Here is a 17,023-nt window from a genome sequence, read left to right as displayed (position 1 = left end):
GCGGCAATAGCAACTGTGTAAAAATCATAACAAAAGAAACTTCCAATCTATATCAAATAATAAGTAAAATTAACTATTTTTGAAAGCTATTCGAGTAAAATAGGCAACAATGGAGTATAGAGTACAAGCAACTAGTTTATAGTTTGAATCTCCTCACGAATGTCACTAGAATGGTGATTTAAGGACAGCACCTTTATCTTAGCTATCCACCCACACTAATACATAGACCCTTACTGGTTGGTTGCAGCCACGTTCTGCTAGACTCCTTATTGGCCAGGACTGTCATGTTTTATTTGTAATATATTTCCTTTCAAATTAGCGAAGCTAGGCATATTGCCATATTTCCATATTTGACAGCAAGTAACATGTGGGAAGCAGAAGGGCTGCACAGCATGTGCACAGAACTGGCACCACGCAAGCTTTCGTGGACTCTTATTAACAGAGTTTAAGAATATATTGTGTCTTGAAGCCATATGGACTGTGTTCGCCTTCCACCTAAGGACACCAAATCTGTCACTGTCATCAGTACAGAAACCTGTTGTTTTTGTGTAGCCTCTTAAAGAAATGTATTTATTTAAGTCATAAATATACATTAGTGTACATTTTTATATTGTTTTTAAGTGGGGGCCTGGGAACTTTCTCTTCACAGTGAAAGGCTATAAAAAAACATAGAGATGTAGAAAAACACAATTTCTAATTATAGGAAATTTGCACAAGTATTATGCCTGAAATGTGCTGACATCGTGGGTCATATCTAACACAAAAAACAAAGAGAACGCAGAAAGACGATTTGCAAATTATGTGCGAATATGTTTTAATTTACAGCATAGCAGTATTGGATTTTGCCAGCAGAATGGAGGCTAGAGATTTTGTTCTAATGAAAAAGTTGGGGCTTACTTCATTAAGCGTTATTTGAGCGTTGGAAACATGAAAAATATTGATGGCTGTCAATCGAAAGCATTATTTTCTTTTTACCTTCAAATACAATCGCCTTTTTTTTTGACTTTGTAGTTGCCTTGTAGTTGGATTTATGTAACTCTTTATGTCCATTATAAGGAGCCACAGCACATGTAACTTTTTTCGGGTAGTGTCCTGCAGCTACGAGTTCCATGCGAAATGTGTCGACAAATGATTGAAGGTAGGCACTTTGTCCTGTTCTGTAGATGTGAGTGCTTATTTGACAATTGTTGATCAGTTGACTAAATCTCAGATGGAACCTTCAGTTGGATTTCTCAATCAGTGGAATGAAATTAATACGTACAATTCTAATTTTATGTTTTTTAAGCATTTGTGATTTTTTTTAAACAACGTCGACACACCAGTGGGGATTAAATATAGCCCCGACACAAACATCCTATTTCTACTTTCATCAGGGAGGATCTCATAATATTTTGGCTCTCAATTTTAGGTTTCTCTTGCTTGGAACCCTTGCTGGACTTCCCCTGCATGTTTTTTTCCAGCCTCTATTTGTTTTATTGGCTTGCTTTCTTTTTTATAGTCCGTTTTTCTTAAAAATTGCAGCAAATGAGGCAGGAAAGTGACCCATTTTAGATTATTATCATTCTCGTCTGCAAAAAAACGTAGTTGTCCCTGATGTGTGTGGTAGGATGCGTTTTCATGTTAAGGTGGTGGATGAAATGATCAGTATGAAGATTGAATTCAAGACGCTGAGATTGGTTAGTAGTAAAAAAAAAATGCTCTATCAAAGTATTATAAAGGCATTGTGGGAAGAGGGCACACCTTGTTCTCCGAAGAAAAAACATTGTTGACATAGATAGCCCTCAGGAAGAGAACGAATCAAGTTAGCTCTGTGGAAAGTGCCTTCCCTTCCTCCAAAAAAACAAGTGTTTTTTTTGTTAAACCCTTCCTATTATTCAACATTCCGGTAGAAGGGGAGAATATCCAACTTTAGGATTGAACTAAAATCTTCACAATTGCTTGGGTGGTTTAAAGATATATTCCAAGACTTGCCATTGCAAATGCCTTTTACCCAGCGGACAATTACACTTGATTTATAACAAGACGTTCTCACCTTGCCTGAGGAGGTAGTGTAGAAATGTTCAATTCGTCTAAAGGAAGGAACTTTTTTAATGTTTTTTATGATACAGAACAATATTTCTACTGGTGTTTTGCAGCATATTCTTAATCAGAGATTGTGAGGATATGATGTATGCCAATAAACGTCCGAATAATGGCTCTTCATTAAGCCTTTCGGGATGCCTACATTTTTTGTGACTGACTCTTTATTGGGTTTTCTATATGTCATTATACACTATCCATTTACGAAAGGGAGCAGAACATATTTTACATAGTCTGGATTTTCTGCACCTTGTTTCAATAATTGATTACTCATCCATGTGGTCTGTTTGTCTAAAGCTCTGTGCAATGCTGCAGCACTTGATGGGCCAATCCAAACCCCTCCGTCCTGCCAGTGTTGTCCTTTTCATCCAACATTAACATCCATGGCAAAGCATTACACAACCAAAACAGACACGCTGGACTCCTATTTAAAACAATGAAAAACCACCAGCACCAACCTATTTAAAAAAATCCTCTCTGAGAGCAAGCTAACCCAGCCTCTGCATTCCATCAAGCAGATATCACAAAGTGAGTTTATGGATCTGATCAATACATGTTGGCCTTCTGGCTGTTCTTCTGACCCTTCTCCACCACAAATTTTCAAGAACATTCTTTTATCTACCTCTGCTGTCACATCAGTAAGAAGAATCATCAATCTTTTTTTACTACATGAATTTTTCCAGAAGACCCTAGGGTAGGTCGCTTCCCCCGCCGCTGCAGCTCCACCTGCCCAGGCTCCTGCCACCTCCCAGCAAAACCAGCAAAACCGTAAGTACTCCCCCCGCCCAGCCCCTCGCCCAGCCCCTCGTTACTCACCTCTGTTCTCTAAACTTCTGTCTTCTGCTCTCTCCTCCAACTTTTCTTCGCACCTCTGCTGTCCTCTCTCTGTCCATTTCCCTTCGCTTTCTGCTCCTCCCTCTGGTAGCCATCTTCCTCCGTTTTTCTGCTCCTCTTCTGCAGCCCACTTGCTGCGTGTTCTGCTCTTCTCCTGTGTCTTTCTCTTCCTCCTCACCGCACTTTCCTCGTGTTCTGCTCTTCCTCTGTGTCCCGATCCTCTTCCTCACCGAATTTTCTTCCTGCTCTGCTCTTCCTCTGTGTTCTTCTCTTCTCTTCACTTCTTCCTCACCGCATTTCCCTTGTGCTCTGCTCTCCCTCTGTGTTCTTCTCTTCTTTTCTCTTCTTCCTCACCGCATTTTCTTCCTGCTCTGCTCTTCCTCTGTGTTCTTCTCCTCCTCTGAACCCCATCCTGCGTGTTCTTTTCTTCTTCTGTGTTCTTCTCCTCCTCTGCACCCCATCCTGCGTGTTCTTCTCTTCTTCTGTGTTCTTCTCCTCCTCAGCACCCCATCCTGCGTGTTCTTTTCTTCTTCTGTGTTCTTCTGTGTCCTTCTCTTCTTCTGTGTCCTTCTCTTCTTCTGTGGTCTTCTCTTCTTCTTCTGTACTCTTCTCTCCTCTTCTTCTGTGGTCTTCTCTACTTCTTCTGTACTCTTCTCTCCTCTTCTTCTGGGTTCTTCTCTTCTTCTATTCCTCTCTTCTTTTCTTCTGACTCCTCTCCTCCTCTGTAATCCATCTCCTCCCTTCCCTATCTTCTTTCCCTTCCCCTCTATCTGACCCCCCTCCCTCTGCTTTCCCGCCGCCACCACCCATTCGGCCCCGCCCCCACTGCTCCCATTCGTCGCCCCCCTCCCGCCCCCAGCTGACCCCTCCTCCCCCCCTCCCTCTTATGGCAGCCGCTGCGCGGCAGAGACAGCGACCCTTGACCCTAGGGTAGGTCGCTTCCCCCGCCGCTGCAGCTCCACCTGCCCAGGCTCCTGCCACCTCCCAGCAAAACCACCAAAACCGTAATTACTCCCCCCACCCAGCCCCTCGCCCAGCCCCTCGTTACTCACCTCTGTTTTCTGAACTTCTGTCTTCTGCTCTCTCCTACAACTTTTCTTCGCATCTCTGCTGTCCTCTCTCTGTCCATTTCCCTTCGCTTTCTGCTCCTCCCTCTGGTAGCCATCTTCCTCAGTTTTTCTGCTCCTCTTCTGCAGCCCACTTGCTGCGTGTTCTGCTCTTCTCCTGTGTCCTTCTCTTCCTCCTCACCGCACTTTCCTCGTGTTCTGCTCTTCCTCTGTGTCCCGCTCCTCTTCCTCACCGCATTTTCTTCCTGCTCTGCTCTTCCTCTGTGTTCTTCTCTTCTCTTCTCTTCTTCCTCACCGCATTTCCCTCGTGCTCTGCTCTCCCTCTGTGTTCTTCTTTTTTCTTCTTCCTCACCGCATTTTCTTCCTGCTCTGCTCTTCCTCTGTGTTCTTCTCCTCCTCTGCACCCCATCCTGCGTGTTCTTTTCTTCTTCTGTGTTCTTCTCCTCCTCTGCACCCCATCCTACGTGTTCTTTTCTTCTTCTGTGTTCTTCTCCTCCTCTGCACCCCATCCTACGTGTTCTTTTCTTCTTCTGTGTTCTTCTGTGTCCTTCTCTTCTTCTGTGTCCTTCTCTTCTTCTGTGGTCTTCTCTTCTTCCTCTGTACTCTTCTCTCCTCTTCTTCTGTTGTCTTCTCTTCTTCTTCTGTACTCTTCTCTCCTCTTCTTCTGGGTTCTTCTCTTCTCTTCTTCTATTCCTCTCTTCTTTTCTTCTGACTCCTCTCCTCCTCTGTAATCCATCTCCTCCCTTCCCTATCTTCTTTCCCTTCCCCTCTATCTGACCCCCCCGCCCTCTGCTTTCCCGCCGCCACCACCCGCTCGGCCCCGCCCCCCCTGCTCCCATTCGTCGCCCCCCTCCCTCCCCCAGCTGACCCATCCTTCCCCCCTCCTCCCTTATATGGCGGCCGCTGGCGCGCCGAAGGCGTGCCAAAGGCAAGCCCGTCTGCGGCCGTCCGCGCCTGGACCGCACCCAGCGCCACGACCCCTGGCCCCCAGCACTCCCAAACCCCGCAGCACCGCTACGACCCCAACTCCCTCCGCGCACTCAACCCGGGACGCTCCAGAACCTGCTTCCAAGCCAACCCGAAACGCACTCATGGACCCTTCGCATGCCGTACCTGCAAACACACCTTCCACCGCGACTGCATCCCGCCCGCCAGCCCACGCGCCAATAACCATCTCAAATACATCCTCATGAACGCACGCTCCGTCCACAAGCACGCCATTGAACTATGGGACCTCCTGGACTCCACCGCACCGGACGTCGCCTTCATCACTGAGACCTGGATGAACACCTCCTCGCCCCCCGACATCGCCATAGCCATCCCGACGGCTACAAGACCACCAGGAGAGACCGCACTAACCAAGTTGGAGGAGGAATCGCCATCGTATTCAAGGACTCCATCAACGTCACCACTTCCACCGAAGACACCCCCCTCGCCGCCGAACACATGCACTTCCAGATCCACACCGACCCCAGGACCACCCTCAGAGGAACTCTCATCTACAGACCCCCTGGACCACGCGCCCTCTTCAGGGAATCCATCGTGGACTTCATCTCCCCGCACGCCCTAGCCTCGCCGGACTACATCCTCCTCAGAGACCTCAACTTCCACCTGGAGCAGAACAACGACACCAACACCACCACCCTGCTCGACAACCTCGCCAACCTCGGTCTCAAGCAACTGGTGAACACCCCCACCCACATCGCCGGACACACCCTCGACCGCATCTTCTCCGCCAGCAACCACGTATCCTTCACCCACTCCTCCCTAATACACTGGACCGACCACAGATGTGTCCACTTCACCTTCAGACGCAAGACTCTCCACCTCCACACACAACCCATCCCACGCAGACATTGGAACAAAATCCCCACGGAACAGCTACTCTCCACTCTCAGCGACAACCAACCCACCTTCTCCACCGACCCCAGCAACGCAGCCCTCAGCCTCACTCATTGGATCACCAACTGCGCGGACAACCTCGCACCCCTCAGACTCCTCCCAAGACAGACCAACACCAGGAAACCTAAATGGTTCACAGACACCCTCAAGGAATCCAAAAAAAACTGCGGTACCCTCGAGAAAGCCTGGCGCAAAGACCACACCGTAGAAAACATGTCTGCCCTCAAAAACGCTACCTGTGAACACCATCAGCTGATCCGCGCCACCAAAAGAACTTCCTTCACAGACAGACTGGACAAGAACACTCACAACAGCAAAGAACTCTTCAACATCGTCAAAGAGCTCTCCAATCCTAACGCCAACTCCAACTCCATCACGCCCTCACAAGATCTCTGCAACTCCCTCGCTACCTTCTTCCATCGAAAGATCACCGACCTACACGACAGCTTCGGTCATCAGACCCAGCCAACCACCACAGAACCTACAACCCCAGCCATCACCCTCAACGCCTGGACTCACATCAGCGTGGAGGAGACCAAAGCTACCATGAACACCATCCACTCCGGTGCCCCCTCGGACCCCTGCCCCCACTTCATCTTCATAAAAAGCCAACGACATCATCGCCCCTCATCTCCAGACCATCATCAACAGCTCGTTTGCTTCTGCCACCTTCCCCGAGAGCTGGAAACACGCAGAAGTCAATGCCCTCCTGAAGAAACCTACGGCGGACCCCAGCGACCTGAAGAACTTCCGCCCCATCTCGCTCCTCCCCTTCCCTGCCAAAGTCATAGAGAAGACCGTCAACAAGCAACTGACCAATTTCCTTGAAGACAACAACCTACTCGACCCCTCCCAGTCCGGATTCCGAGCCAACCACAGCACAGAAACCGCCCTCATCGCAGTCACAGATGACATCAGAACTCTGATGGACAACAGAGAAACAGTCGCCCTCATCCTCCTCGACCTCTCAGCTGCCTTCGACACCGTCTGCCACCGAACCCTAATATCCCGCCTCCGCTCCTCCGGTATCCAAGGACAGGCCCTGGACTGGATCACTTCTTTCCTCTCTAACCGCTCCCAAAGAGTCTACCTCCCTCTGTTCCGCTCAGACCCCACCGAGATCATCTTCGGAGTCCCACAAGGCTCCTCGCTCAGCCCGACTCTCTTCAATGTCTACATGAGCCCCCTCGCCGACATCGTACGCAAACACAACATCAACATCACCTCCTACGCCGACGACACTCAGCTGATACTTTCCCTCACCAAGGACCCCACCAGCGCCAAGACCAACCTGCAAGATGGAATGAAAGACGTCGCAGAATGGATGAAACTCAGCCGTCTGAAACTGAACTCAGACAAAACGGAAGTCCTCATCCTCGGAAACACCCTGTCTGCCTGGGACAACTCTTGGTGGCCCACGTTCCTTGGCACCGCACCAACCCCCTCAGACCACGCACACAACCTCGGATTCATCCTGGACCCACTTCTCACCATGACCAAACAAGTCAACGCCGTATCATCTTCCTGCTTCCTCACTCTCCGCATGCTCCGAAAGATCTTCCGCAGGATCCCCGCCGACACCAGAAAAACTGTAACCCATGCCCTCGTCACAAGCCGCCTGGACTACGGAAACACCCTATACGCAGGAACCACCACAAAACTCCAAAAACGTCTTCAGCGAATACAAAACGCCTCCGCCCACCTCATCCTCGAAATACCCTGCAACAGCCACATCTCTGCCCACCTGAGACACCTGCACTGGCTTCCCGTCAACAAAAGGATCACCTTCCGGCTCCTCACCCACGCACACAAAGCCCTCCACAACAAGGGACCCAAACACCTCAACCGTTGCCTCAGTTTCTACACACCTACTCGTCAACTTCGCTCCGCCAACCTCGCACTCGTCGCCGTCCCTCACATCCGCCGCACTACGGCAGGTGGGAAATCCTTCTCCTACCTGGCGGCCAAGACATGGAACTCCCTCCCCGCCAACCTCAGGACCACCCAGGACCACCTCGCATTCCGGAGGCAGCTCAAAACCTGCCTCTTCGAGCAGCAGTAACCCCCCTCCCCTAGCGCCTTGAGACCCTCACGGGTGAGTAGCTCGCTTTATAAATGTTTTCTGATTGATTTGATTGATTGAAAAAAGGCATAGACACACCCATTAATAAGAAAACAAACATGGACCCACACGACCCTAACAACTACAGCCCAATTACAAATTGGCCTTTTGAGGGCAAGCTGATAGAAAGATCAGGATTCACCCAGATTTCACAGTTCATTGAAGATTACTCCATACTTTCAGACTACCAAATTGGATTCCGCCCAGGGAGAGGTACAGAATATACCCTCATAGCCAGCTGTGATGAATGTAAAAACATAGTAGACCTCAATGAGTTGCTACACTACTTCTCTTGGACCTCTTAGCTGCCTTTGACACAGTTGACCATGACACCCTAATACAAAGACACTATGAAGCCGGCATTGATAGGACTTCTCTCGACTAGATTACATCCTCCTTCAAAACAGAACAAATGTCATCCATAATCCCTTTTTCTCACCCAAACTGTACTTCACAAAAGCAGGAGTCCCTCAAGACTCAATCATCTCACCAATACTTTTCAACATCTATATGAAATAATTACCGGCAATGATCAATGCATTTCAGCTCACATGCTGCAAATATGCAACTGGAAAGCCCCAAAGACACTGGAAACTCAGAAATCTTCAGTTGCCTCAGAGCGGTTGATCAGTGGATGACATAGAGCCATCTTAAATTGAATGCTTCCAAAATAGAAAACCCCACATGTGGTGATTGGAAAAATGATGACCCACTCTGCCACTTGCCTGACAATCTGGGACTAAAGCAGTAGTTCCCACTCTATGGTCCAGGGACCCCTGGGGGGCCGCAAAGCCTCCTCATGGGGCCTGCAACTGCTTAGAAAATTAAATAATATCAACAGATTAGGCCCCCAGCTTTCAGTAATGACTCAGTGGGGGGGGGGGGGGTTCACCAGATTCCAATAATGATTCAGTGGGAGTCCCCAGGTTCTAGTAATGATAAATTGGGGGTCACAGCAGTCAAAAGATTTAGAACCACTGTCCTAAAGTATCAAAGGAAGTAACAATCCTTGGAATTACCATGGACTCCAAGTTAACAATGAATGCCCAAGTGGACAAATAAGCAAGATCAAGCTTCATCAGCATGAAAACTCTTTGATTCATCTCCACCCACCTGGGATTTCCACACAAGGTCCAGGCTACTATCTCTCTTTTATTATCTAAACTGGATTATGCCAATGGCCTCTACCATGGATCCTATATATCAACTATGAAAAGATTACAACGGATTCAGAACTCTGTTGCCAGACTACGCCTACATGTGAAGCCACAAGCCCACATCTCCCCTACCTTGAGGGCCCTACATTCGTTACTGGTTGCCAAAATATCCACTTTCAAGCTTCTTTGTATTACCCACAAAGCAATACATGGTGCAGGACCACTTTTCATCAGGAATAAAATCACCAAATACATTCAACAAAGGAGCCTCCACTCAAGGTTGGCACCTCACCTTAAAACCCCACTGTTCAAGAAAAAGACAATAGGTGGCACATCTTTCTCTGTTCAAACAGCCAAACTATGGAATTTATTACCCCCAAATATAAGATCCATGGATAACTATCTTATCTTCAGAAGACTACTCGAGAGTTAGCTCTCTACTGCATGACCACTATACTCAAACACTAATATACAGCATATCCCTGTGTATGTAAACATCAATAATTTTATTGTATGTATATGTCTAGATATGTGTATTTATTTGTACAAATTTGTATAATAACTATGCTTCTAAAATATATAGACATTTTTAGGTCTGCTTACCAAATGTATATATTACTTATGGTTCAATGTATATAAATTATTCTATGCTTAAAATATTTATAGGTCATTGCATACTTTTTTTAAATACGTTGTTTGATTAGATGTTTATGGGTCTCTGTTTTATTTATCTATCACAATATGTAAATAGTATCATAGCTATTTTATCTACGACCACTTCACTATTGAAACATTGAGGAAAAGATAAAATAAAAAAAATTGTTAACAAAACTACACAACTAAATTACTGTCAAGTACTGCAACACTTCAAAGTCTGTGATTATACAATACAACTTTAATTCTCAATATATTATCTTCCTCATACATGTATACCCTTTCTATGTACACATGTGTCTATATAGTTATAACTTTACTCCTACTGTAGAAGAGAAAAAGTTCACTCTCTCCAATGTACTACTCTGTCTCACCCTATACCTCTCTCAATCTATCCTCTCTCTCCACTCTCTGACTCATCCCAAACTTCATTCTACTACTATGATCTCCACAATAACCCTTTCTAGACTCTTTCCTCCTCTATCCCTCCTGGCTCAACCTAAACCTCTTTTTACTACTCTGATCTCCCAAACAGCACTTTCTAAATCCTTCCCTCATCTATCTCTCCTTTGAGTTATCCCAAACTACATTTTATTACTATGATCTCTAATCCCTTTCTACAGACTCTTCTGTCCGTTATCTCTCTTTTCACTAGCCCCAAACTTCATCTTATAACTATGATCTCCCAATTAACACTTTCTAGGCTCTTCCCTCTTCTATCCCTCCAATATTCTATTCAATCCAACTAACAGACTCACATGTCCACTGCTGAAACTAACTCATATATCTCTATATTAATCAACCACTAATCCTTTTGGAATCCAGAGTATTGTGCTACTCGACAAAAATCACTTTGACGCTTCATCAGGGGTAGTAGGGGCGCTATATAAATACAATTACAATAAATATACAATTAGAATTACAAGATGGGACTGTGTTTGATGTGACATAAATGACAAGTGTTTAAATGTCATGGGTGAGGAGCAGAGCAACGTTCATATTGTATTTATGTTGCAGCTAAAGAACCTGTATTGAGCACCTGGGTTTCTTGTACTGTCAAATAAACATCTGCCAGCTAGTTTGAACTTTCAAAAAGTGCCCTTGTGAGATAGAGTGGGTAAGATCTCAAAGGTACAATGATGAGGGTAAAATAACCATATTAATTAGATTGCATTTACTGATAAGCACCAGATGCAACCTGTCCCATTTCCTAAATATCTTGTGAGTTTTATCACATAAAGAATCATAATTTAAAGAAATAATGTTATCAATATTAGTATAGACTTGATAACTCCCACATATGTGACCGAGTTGGAAAAATGAAGGTCTGGCAGCACTTGAGGTGTATTAGGCACAATTTGTTTTTTTTTTATATTCAACTTGTACGCAGAAACTGTACTAGATGGACGGGACAACTGCTCAATTGCGACTAAGGCATCATCAACAAAAGAAGAAATAATTGCAATGTTATTGGCTTGGCATGAACCAGTAATCTAATTTCTAGCTTGTGCAGATACAAAGACGGAAAAGAAGTAGGTGCTTATAAAGCCTGATTAAAATGCTCTAATAAAGTGAGAACATCTGCAGAGAAAGGGTCCAACTACTCGATCAATAGACAGTACGTCAGATAAGCCGCCCATACAAACAATACATGAAGTCAAAGAAGTATAAAGAGTGAAGACTCTTCTCAAAAAGTTGGACCCAAAATCCCTACTGACCATGGTGGACCACAAGAACCGGCAGGAGACCCTGTTGAATGCTTTCTCAGCATCCAACAGCATCCTGGAGGCCTAGCAAAGAGGCTTCCAGCCTCAAGGGCCGAAATCGCTGTGTTGGCATGGGAGGTTGTGCCCCTCAATGGAATAAATGCTGGAAGGAATCCGCCAATCAAGAAATAGCTGAAAGACAATTAGAAAGTATTCTGGTGTAGACTTTCGAATCTGCGTTAATCAGTGAAATCGGCCTATAAGATCTACATTCATATGGGTGTTTATTCTTGTTCAAAAAGATAGATTTATTGGTTTCACCCCAGGATAATGGTACAGACTACTTGAAAGTGAACAAACATTTCACACAAAAATGGAATCAAGAGTCTAGAAAATACCATGTACAATTCCATGGGGAATAGATCTGGCCCTGCAGTCTTACCACTTGCTGATTGGAAGATTGTATCTGCAGTCTCATGGCAGCTGACCAGAGCATCAAGAACCTCCCTTTGTGAGATTGTTAGTTCCCACAAGTGAACTGTTTGCAGGTACTTTCAATCTGTTCTTTGGGAGCCAAGCAGTTTTCAGAATATAGATTATCATAAAAATAAAGAAATACTCCCCTATTTCAGAGTGGCCCAATACCTAGACCCCAGCCAAATTCTGGATACACTGGATTGAGTTTTTGCTATTTCTCTCCTTGATCTGAAATGCCAAGAGGTGGCCCATTTCCTCTTTAGTTTCAAAGCATAAGCGCTTATGGGCTCGGGCTTTCCGGTTGACTGTGTCTCAGATCCTTTTTTTAACAGCATTCAAAGAGTATTCAATTGTTCAATGTTAAGCATGTTTTTGAGAGTGTAGTAGCTTACCATAGCTATAAGAATATTCACTCTTTAGTTTTAAAAGCTTTGAACATAGGTGAGCCTCCTTAGTTCGTTCATTGTTGAATTGCAAAACTTAAAGTCTGACCATGTGTCAATATTCTAAGGGAATCTCAAAGAGTTGTAACAGAAGCTGAGCCTCAATTAATTTGCTGTGGGAATTATCCATGAATTTAATATACGTAGAGTGTAAAAGTAGTTTGTGATCAGAGGTCCACTTAGAAGAGGAGGAAGCACTCTGAAAGTAGCTAGGCTTGATGTGAAAAGACAATGAGTCGTGATCCAACAAAATCTTCTGATTTAATGTTATCTCTACATGAGCGGTCATAGAATAGCAAACAAAGAATATATCAATTTGAGAAAAAGACCAGTGAGGAGTCTAAAAGAATGTAAAACCATGCTCTTGTGACCGTCAGGTCTTCCTTACATCTACTGAGGTCTATGACTGGAAGACCTGTTTAAGAGCCATTCTTGACTTACTCATGCACCTATCCTCCAAACAAGCTATACATGTATAGGATAGATTAGATAGCTAGAATAAGGTCACCACACAGAAAAATTGGGTCTGGCCACTGATGGAAAATACAGAATTAGAGATTAAATTAAGAAGGGCTGTCTATATTTGAGGCGGAAATGGAAAATTTTGTAAAATGAAACCCACCCGTTTTAATCCTATCAATTAACCATCTGCCAGAATTATCTAGTTTTACCTATGTGACTGCCCACTCTTTCTCCAGACAGGAAGAGCAAAACCACGTGCAGAAGCATCAGTACAAGATTCTGGCTAGATCCTATGGCACAAATGTAATGTGTTTTATTCCTGAACCATTAAATGTGTCCCCTGAAGACGTTTGAGTGTATGTATTTCTTCCCTAACAAGTTTAATTTTATAAGGAGACCTCATAATGTTCATGTTCCAGCAGCGTATTTGCAAATCCTGGATACTGTTACATACTGGATTAACCAGTGTATAAAATACATTTTACATGCATGGCACTAATGTTGTGTAGAAATCTTGTGTTTTCCCCATTTTTCATCTCTTTTCTCCCAATGCTTAACCCTTATTTGGGTAAAAAAAAAAAAAAAAAACTCTTTCCCCCAGTTCTCCCCTTTCCTACCTCCCAAAAAACACCCTTGAATCCCCTACCCTGATCAACCATGCCTGTCCCAATTCCAATGAGTAAGGACCTGAATACTACTACTACTTCTACTACTACTAATAATAATAATAAATAGTCCACCATCTCGTGACCATGATGGATTGGATACCAGTCACCACCAACCCTGGGGGAAGCACCCAATGAGAAGAAATAACAATCATAAAAAGGTCCTCATAGCTAGTAGGTAAATTCTATTTTCTATATTTTCTTTCTTTTGCCCACCCCTTAGCTATGCCTAATTGCTGAGGCATTTACCCATACAAAATTATTTAAAACTATCTAGTCTCTCAGAATCTCCTAAACAGATCACCAATTTAAAACATCCAGCACCTCGCCAGTCAGTTAATGAAATTTAAAGTCAATCTGCTTTATCTCCAGTCTGACAAGCCTCAGAGGCGACTGGGCCCTACCATTGTCTAAGCAGCTCTTGTACCTTTGATGACTCCTTGCAGGAAAAAAAAGCCTGACCGTTAAAACTGATAAGCAGTTTATCCGACTCCAACAGAGAAACTGAGGACCCGAAACTCGGAAAAGCTAATATATTCTGCCACAATTGCCAGCTCTGTCTGGTGATAAAAATCTGATTTTACAAAAAATTCAGCCCTGCAAAATTTTATGGGAGAAGGTGAGCAAGCCGTTTGAAAAATACCTTGCCTGAGGATAAAATTCTCAACATGGATTAGAATAGCACGGGGGAACTGTGAGGCTCCGCCCTTATTCAGCTTGTAAAATGAGAATCTGTGTGCCCTTTGAATGAGACTGGCCATATCTAAGTCATTCAGCTGTGGAAACGATCGCCTAAAGAAATGAACAATGTTTGCCTTAGCATCACCCTCCTCATTCCGTCTGGAATTCCCAGCACACATTATTCCTTCTCATGCGATTCTCCGTGTCCTCCATCTTTGAGGCCAAACTTTGGCATATTTTCCGGAACATCCTATAGGATTTGGATAATTGGGAGTGAGTCCGTGGTCAGTGCAATAGAGCCAGACTCGGGTTCATTAAGGCGGGTGTGAATAATGTCCTCATTCCTTGACATTCCACGAAGTACCACCTGAGTTTTAAGGTGTGAAGTTTTTAAAGCTAAGGAGTCTTTTATACCCTTCTTGATGCAGCTGAATTAACTCATACATTGAAGTAAGGGTATGTTTGTTAGCCAGATCATCAGCTGGAGAGGCTGTGGGCACAGAATGATCAGTCCCCCGAGGGATCACCCTGAGCCACAGCCTGAGCGGAAGTAATGCTGTGGATCGAGATTCCTAAAGGAGTATATGTGAGTGACCAACTCTTCTCCCTGCTCAGTGGAGAGATCTGCCCAGAGATTTAAGGCGTCCCTAGATTTTCTTTGTTTCCTTTTCACGCGGTGGTGTAGTTACAGCGTTTATGGCAGCCTGACCGCACTGATTCGCCTCAGTGAGCTATCCTAAGTATGACAAGTATGCCCCAGCACGGATTCTGTAGCCCTTTGTGTCAACAAACACAAACTGCAACTCTGTGATGCTGCTCGACAAGGCTCAGATCTGTCTGGAGTCGCATTTGGTCCCGTTCTGGCAGAAAGAGGCTACCAGTTCTGGACAGACATTTTCCATTGAAACAGAACCAATGCTGTTTTGTGTGTGGTTAGTGCATGTCTGGAGTGACGCCTGCTCGAAAAAATGATAGAATGGAAAAAGCCGGCTATTTTTTGGGTCTGTCAGTCACAGTGGTTCAATCGAAGCAACCTTTGTCTACAACCCTTAAACAGAATGTGGGGAAGGTATCACAGACATGTGACCGATGTCCTTCTTGGTGCCCATCTTACTCACTGGGCCTAATGTGCTGTGCGCTGACACGTTCTATGTGATATAAAAACACTGAACAAATAACATCAAAAAACGGGTCAGGAGAGTTTATTGATTATTATACAGCGCTGAGATTAAACAATCCACTGTGTGTGAAAGACTCTGGATGAAAAAATGAAATAAGAATTGGAGGACCCACCAGAATCTTGATCTGTCAGATAGCCTCACAGGAAAAGTGGAAGAGTGGAAAGGCACTGGTTTGGATGTAGCTGTGCTGAGAAAAGTGAAGGACTAAACAGCAACTGAAGAAAGATTGAAAGTGAAGTGTGACGCAGTTGTCTGTAGGGGCGACGAAAACGAGAGAAGGTACTGCACTGAAAAGGGGGGGTGCTGCTGCTCTGTGCTTGTTAGAGGTAATGCTTACAGCTCAGTGACGGAGGAGTTGTGAGAACGAACGCCTGGTTTAAGGTGCATGTGGAGGAACAGGTTAAGAATCTTAGTTTAGTTGTCTGCCCCAAATCTTCCTAGGATCACCCCGCACTTCCTGTCTCTTTTTTTCTCACTCTTGGAGGTTGTTTTCTATCACAGTGTCTCTAGATTTCTCTTCCAGCTTTTTTTTGTTTTTTCCTCACTCTCTAGTTCTGGGTCAAAGTCTGACAATTAAAAATAAGTCCCGGCCCCCAAAAATAAGTGCCTGTGCCCACCACCTGCAAGTGCCTGCACAAATGAAGCACTGGGGGCTGTTATGCCTTTTCATTTTACCCTTCCATCTTTTCCAGCTAAGCTAAGGGTCCAGAGAGGCCTTGCCCTCGCTCTGCACTAGAACCAGTCAGCTGCGTCATCACTCTAGCTTTGAAGTGCTACCATCACCTGTCCTGATCTTCAGCACACCTTAATTGCTCCATGGCTATTTCTCTCACTGGTTTAAAGAAGGGTCACATTGCACACTCAAAAAGAAAAGGCGCCATTCAATTACCCCGATAAGAAGTCACCTCTCAGAGAAAATAGGCCCTTTTTATTTCCCAAAGCGCCACGACGGCGCACTCTGTGTCCATTAAAGTCACTTAGTATACGGTATTTAACGTCTTAAAATAATGAGCTTCATTTCAACGAGACAAGGTCATCAACGTCAAGATAATGCCTCTGCCGTATTCACCTCCAGAGACCTTGAAATCATTCTTCAGACTTCCATTTGCCTGCGGCCTGAAAGGGGCGGGAGCGTTGAGGGACTGAAAAGCAGTGAATGTATCATGTTTACCAAATGCGTTCACTGCGTGCAATCTTCGTTCCATATGTAATAAATGAAAGAGTGACAGGGTTAATGCGAAAGCATTGTAAAGGGTGTCACATGCTTGCTAGCCTTTGCCACTCGCTGTTCGGTGCCAGCTAATAGGCTTCCAGTTTCACTAAATGAAGTGCACATGAGCTCTCTATTATCACAGGATTTGAAAGGGACATACAATGCAGAAGTCCCTTAGTGATCCAGCACCGGAAATGCAATTTATTGGGTATTTACTTTTCCTTTTTTATAAATGTGTTGCTCCTTATCCAACATTCGAGTGAGTCAATTACTTAAATGAAGCTTCTGTTTCATTGTGACTGTGTCGACGAACATCTTGGGCGGGGGTGATCCCCACCTCACACATACCCTCTCCACACATACTCATTTGTCACTTGAAC

Source organism: Pleurodeles waltl, chromosome 5, assembly GCF_031143425.1.
Source record: "Pleurodeles waltl isolate 20211129_DDA chromosome 5, aPleWal1.hap1.20221129, whole genome shotgun sequence".
Lineage (NCBI taxonomy): Eukaryota > Metazoa > Chordata > Amphibia > Caudata > Salamandridae > Pleurodeles > Pleurodeles waltl.
The sequence above is the reverse complement of the archived record's forward strand: the minus strand, read 5'-3'. Positions refer to the sequence as shown.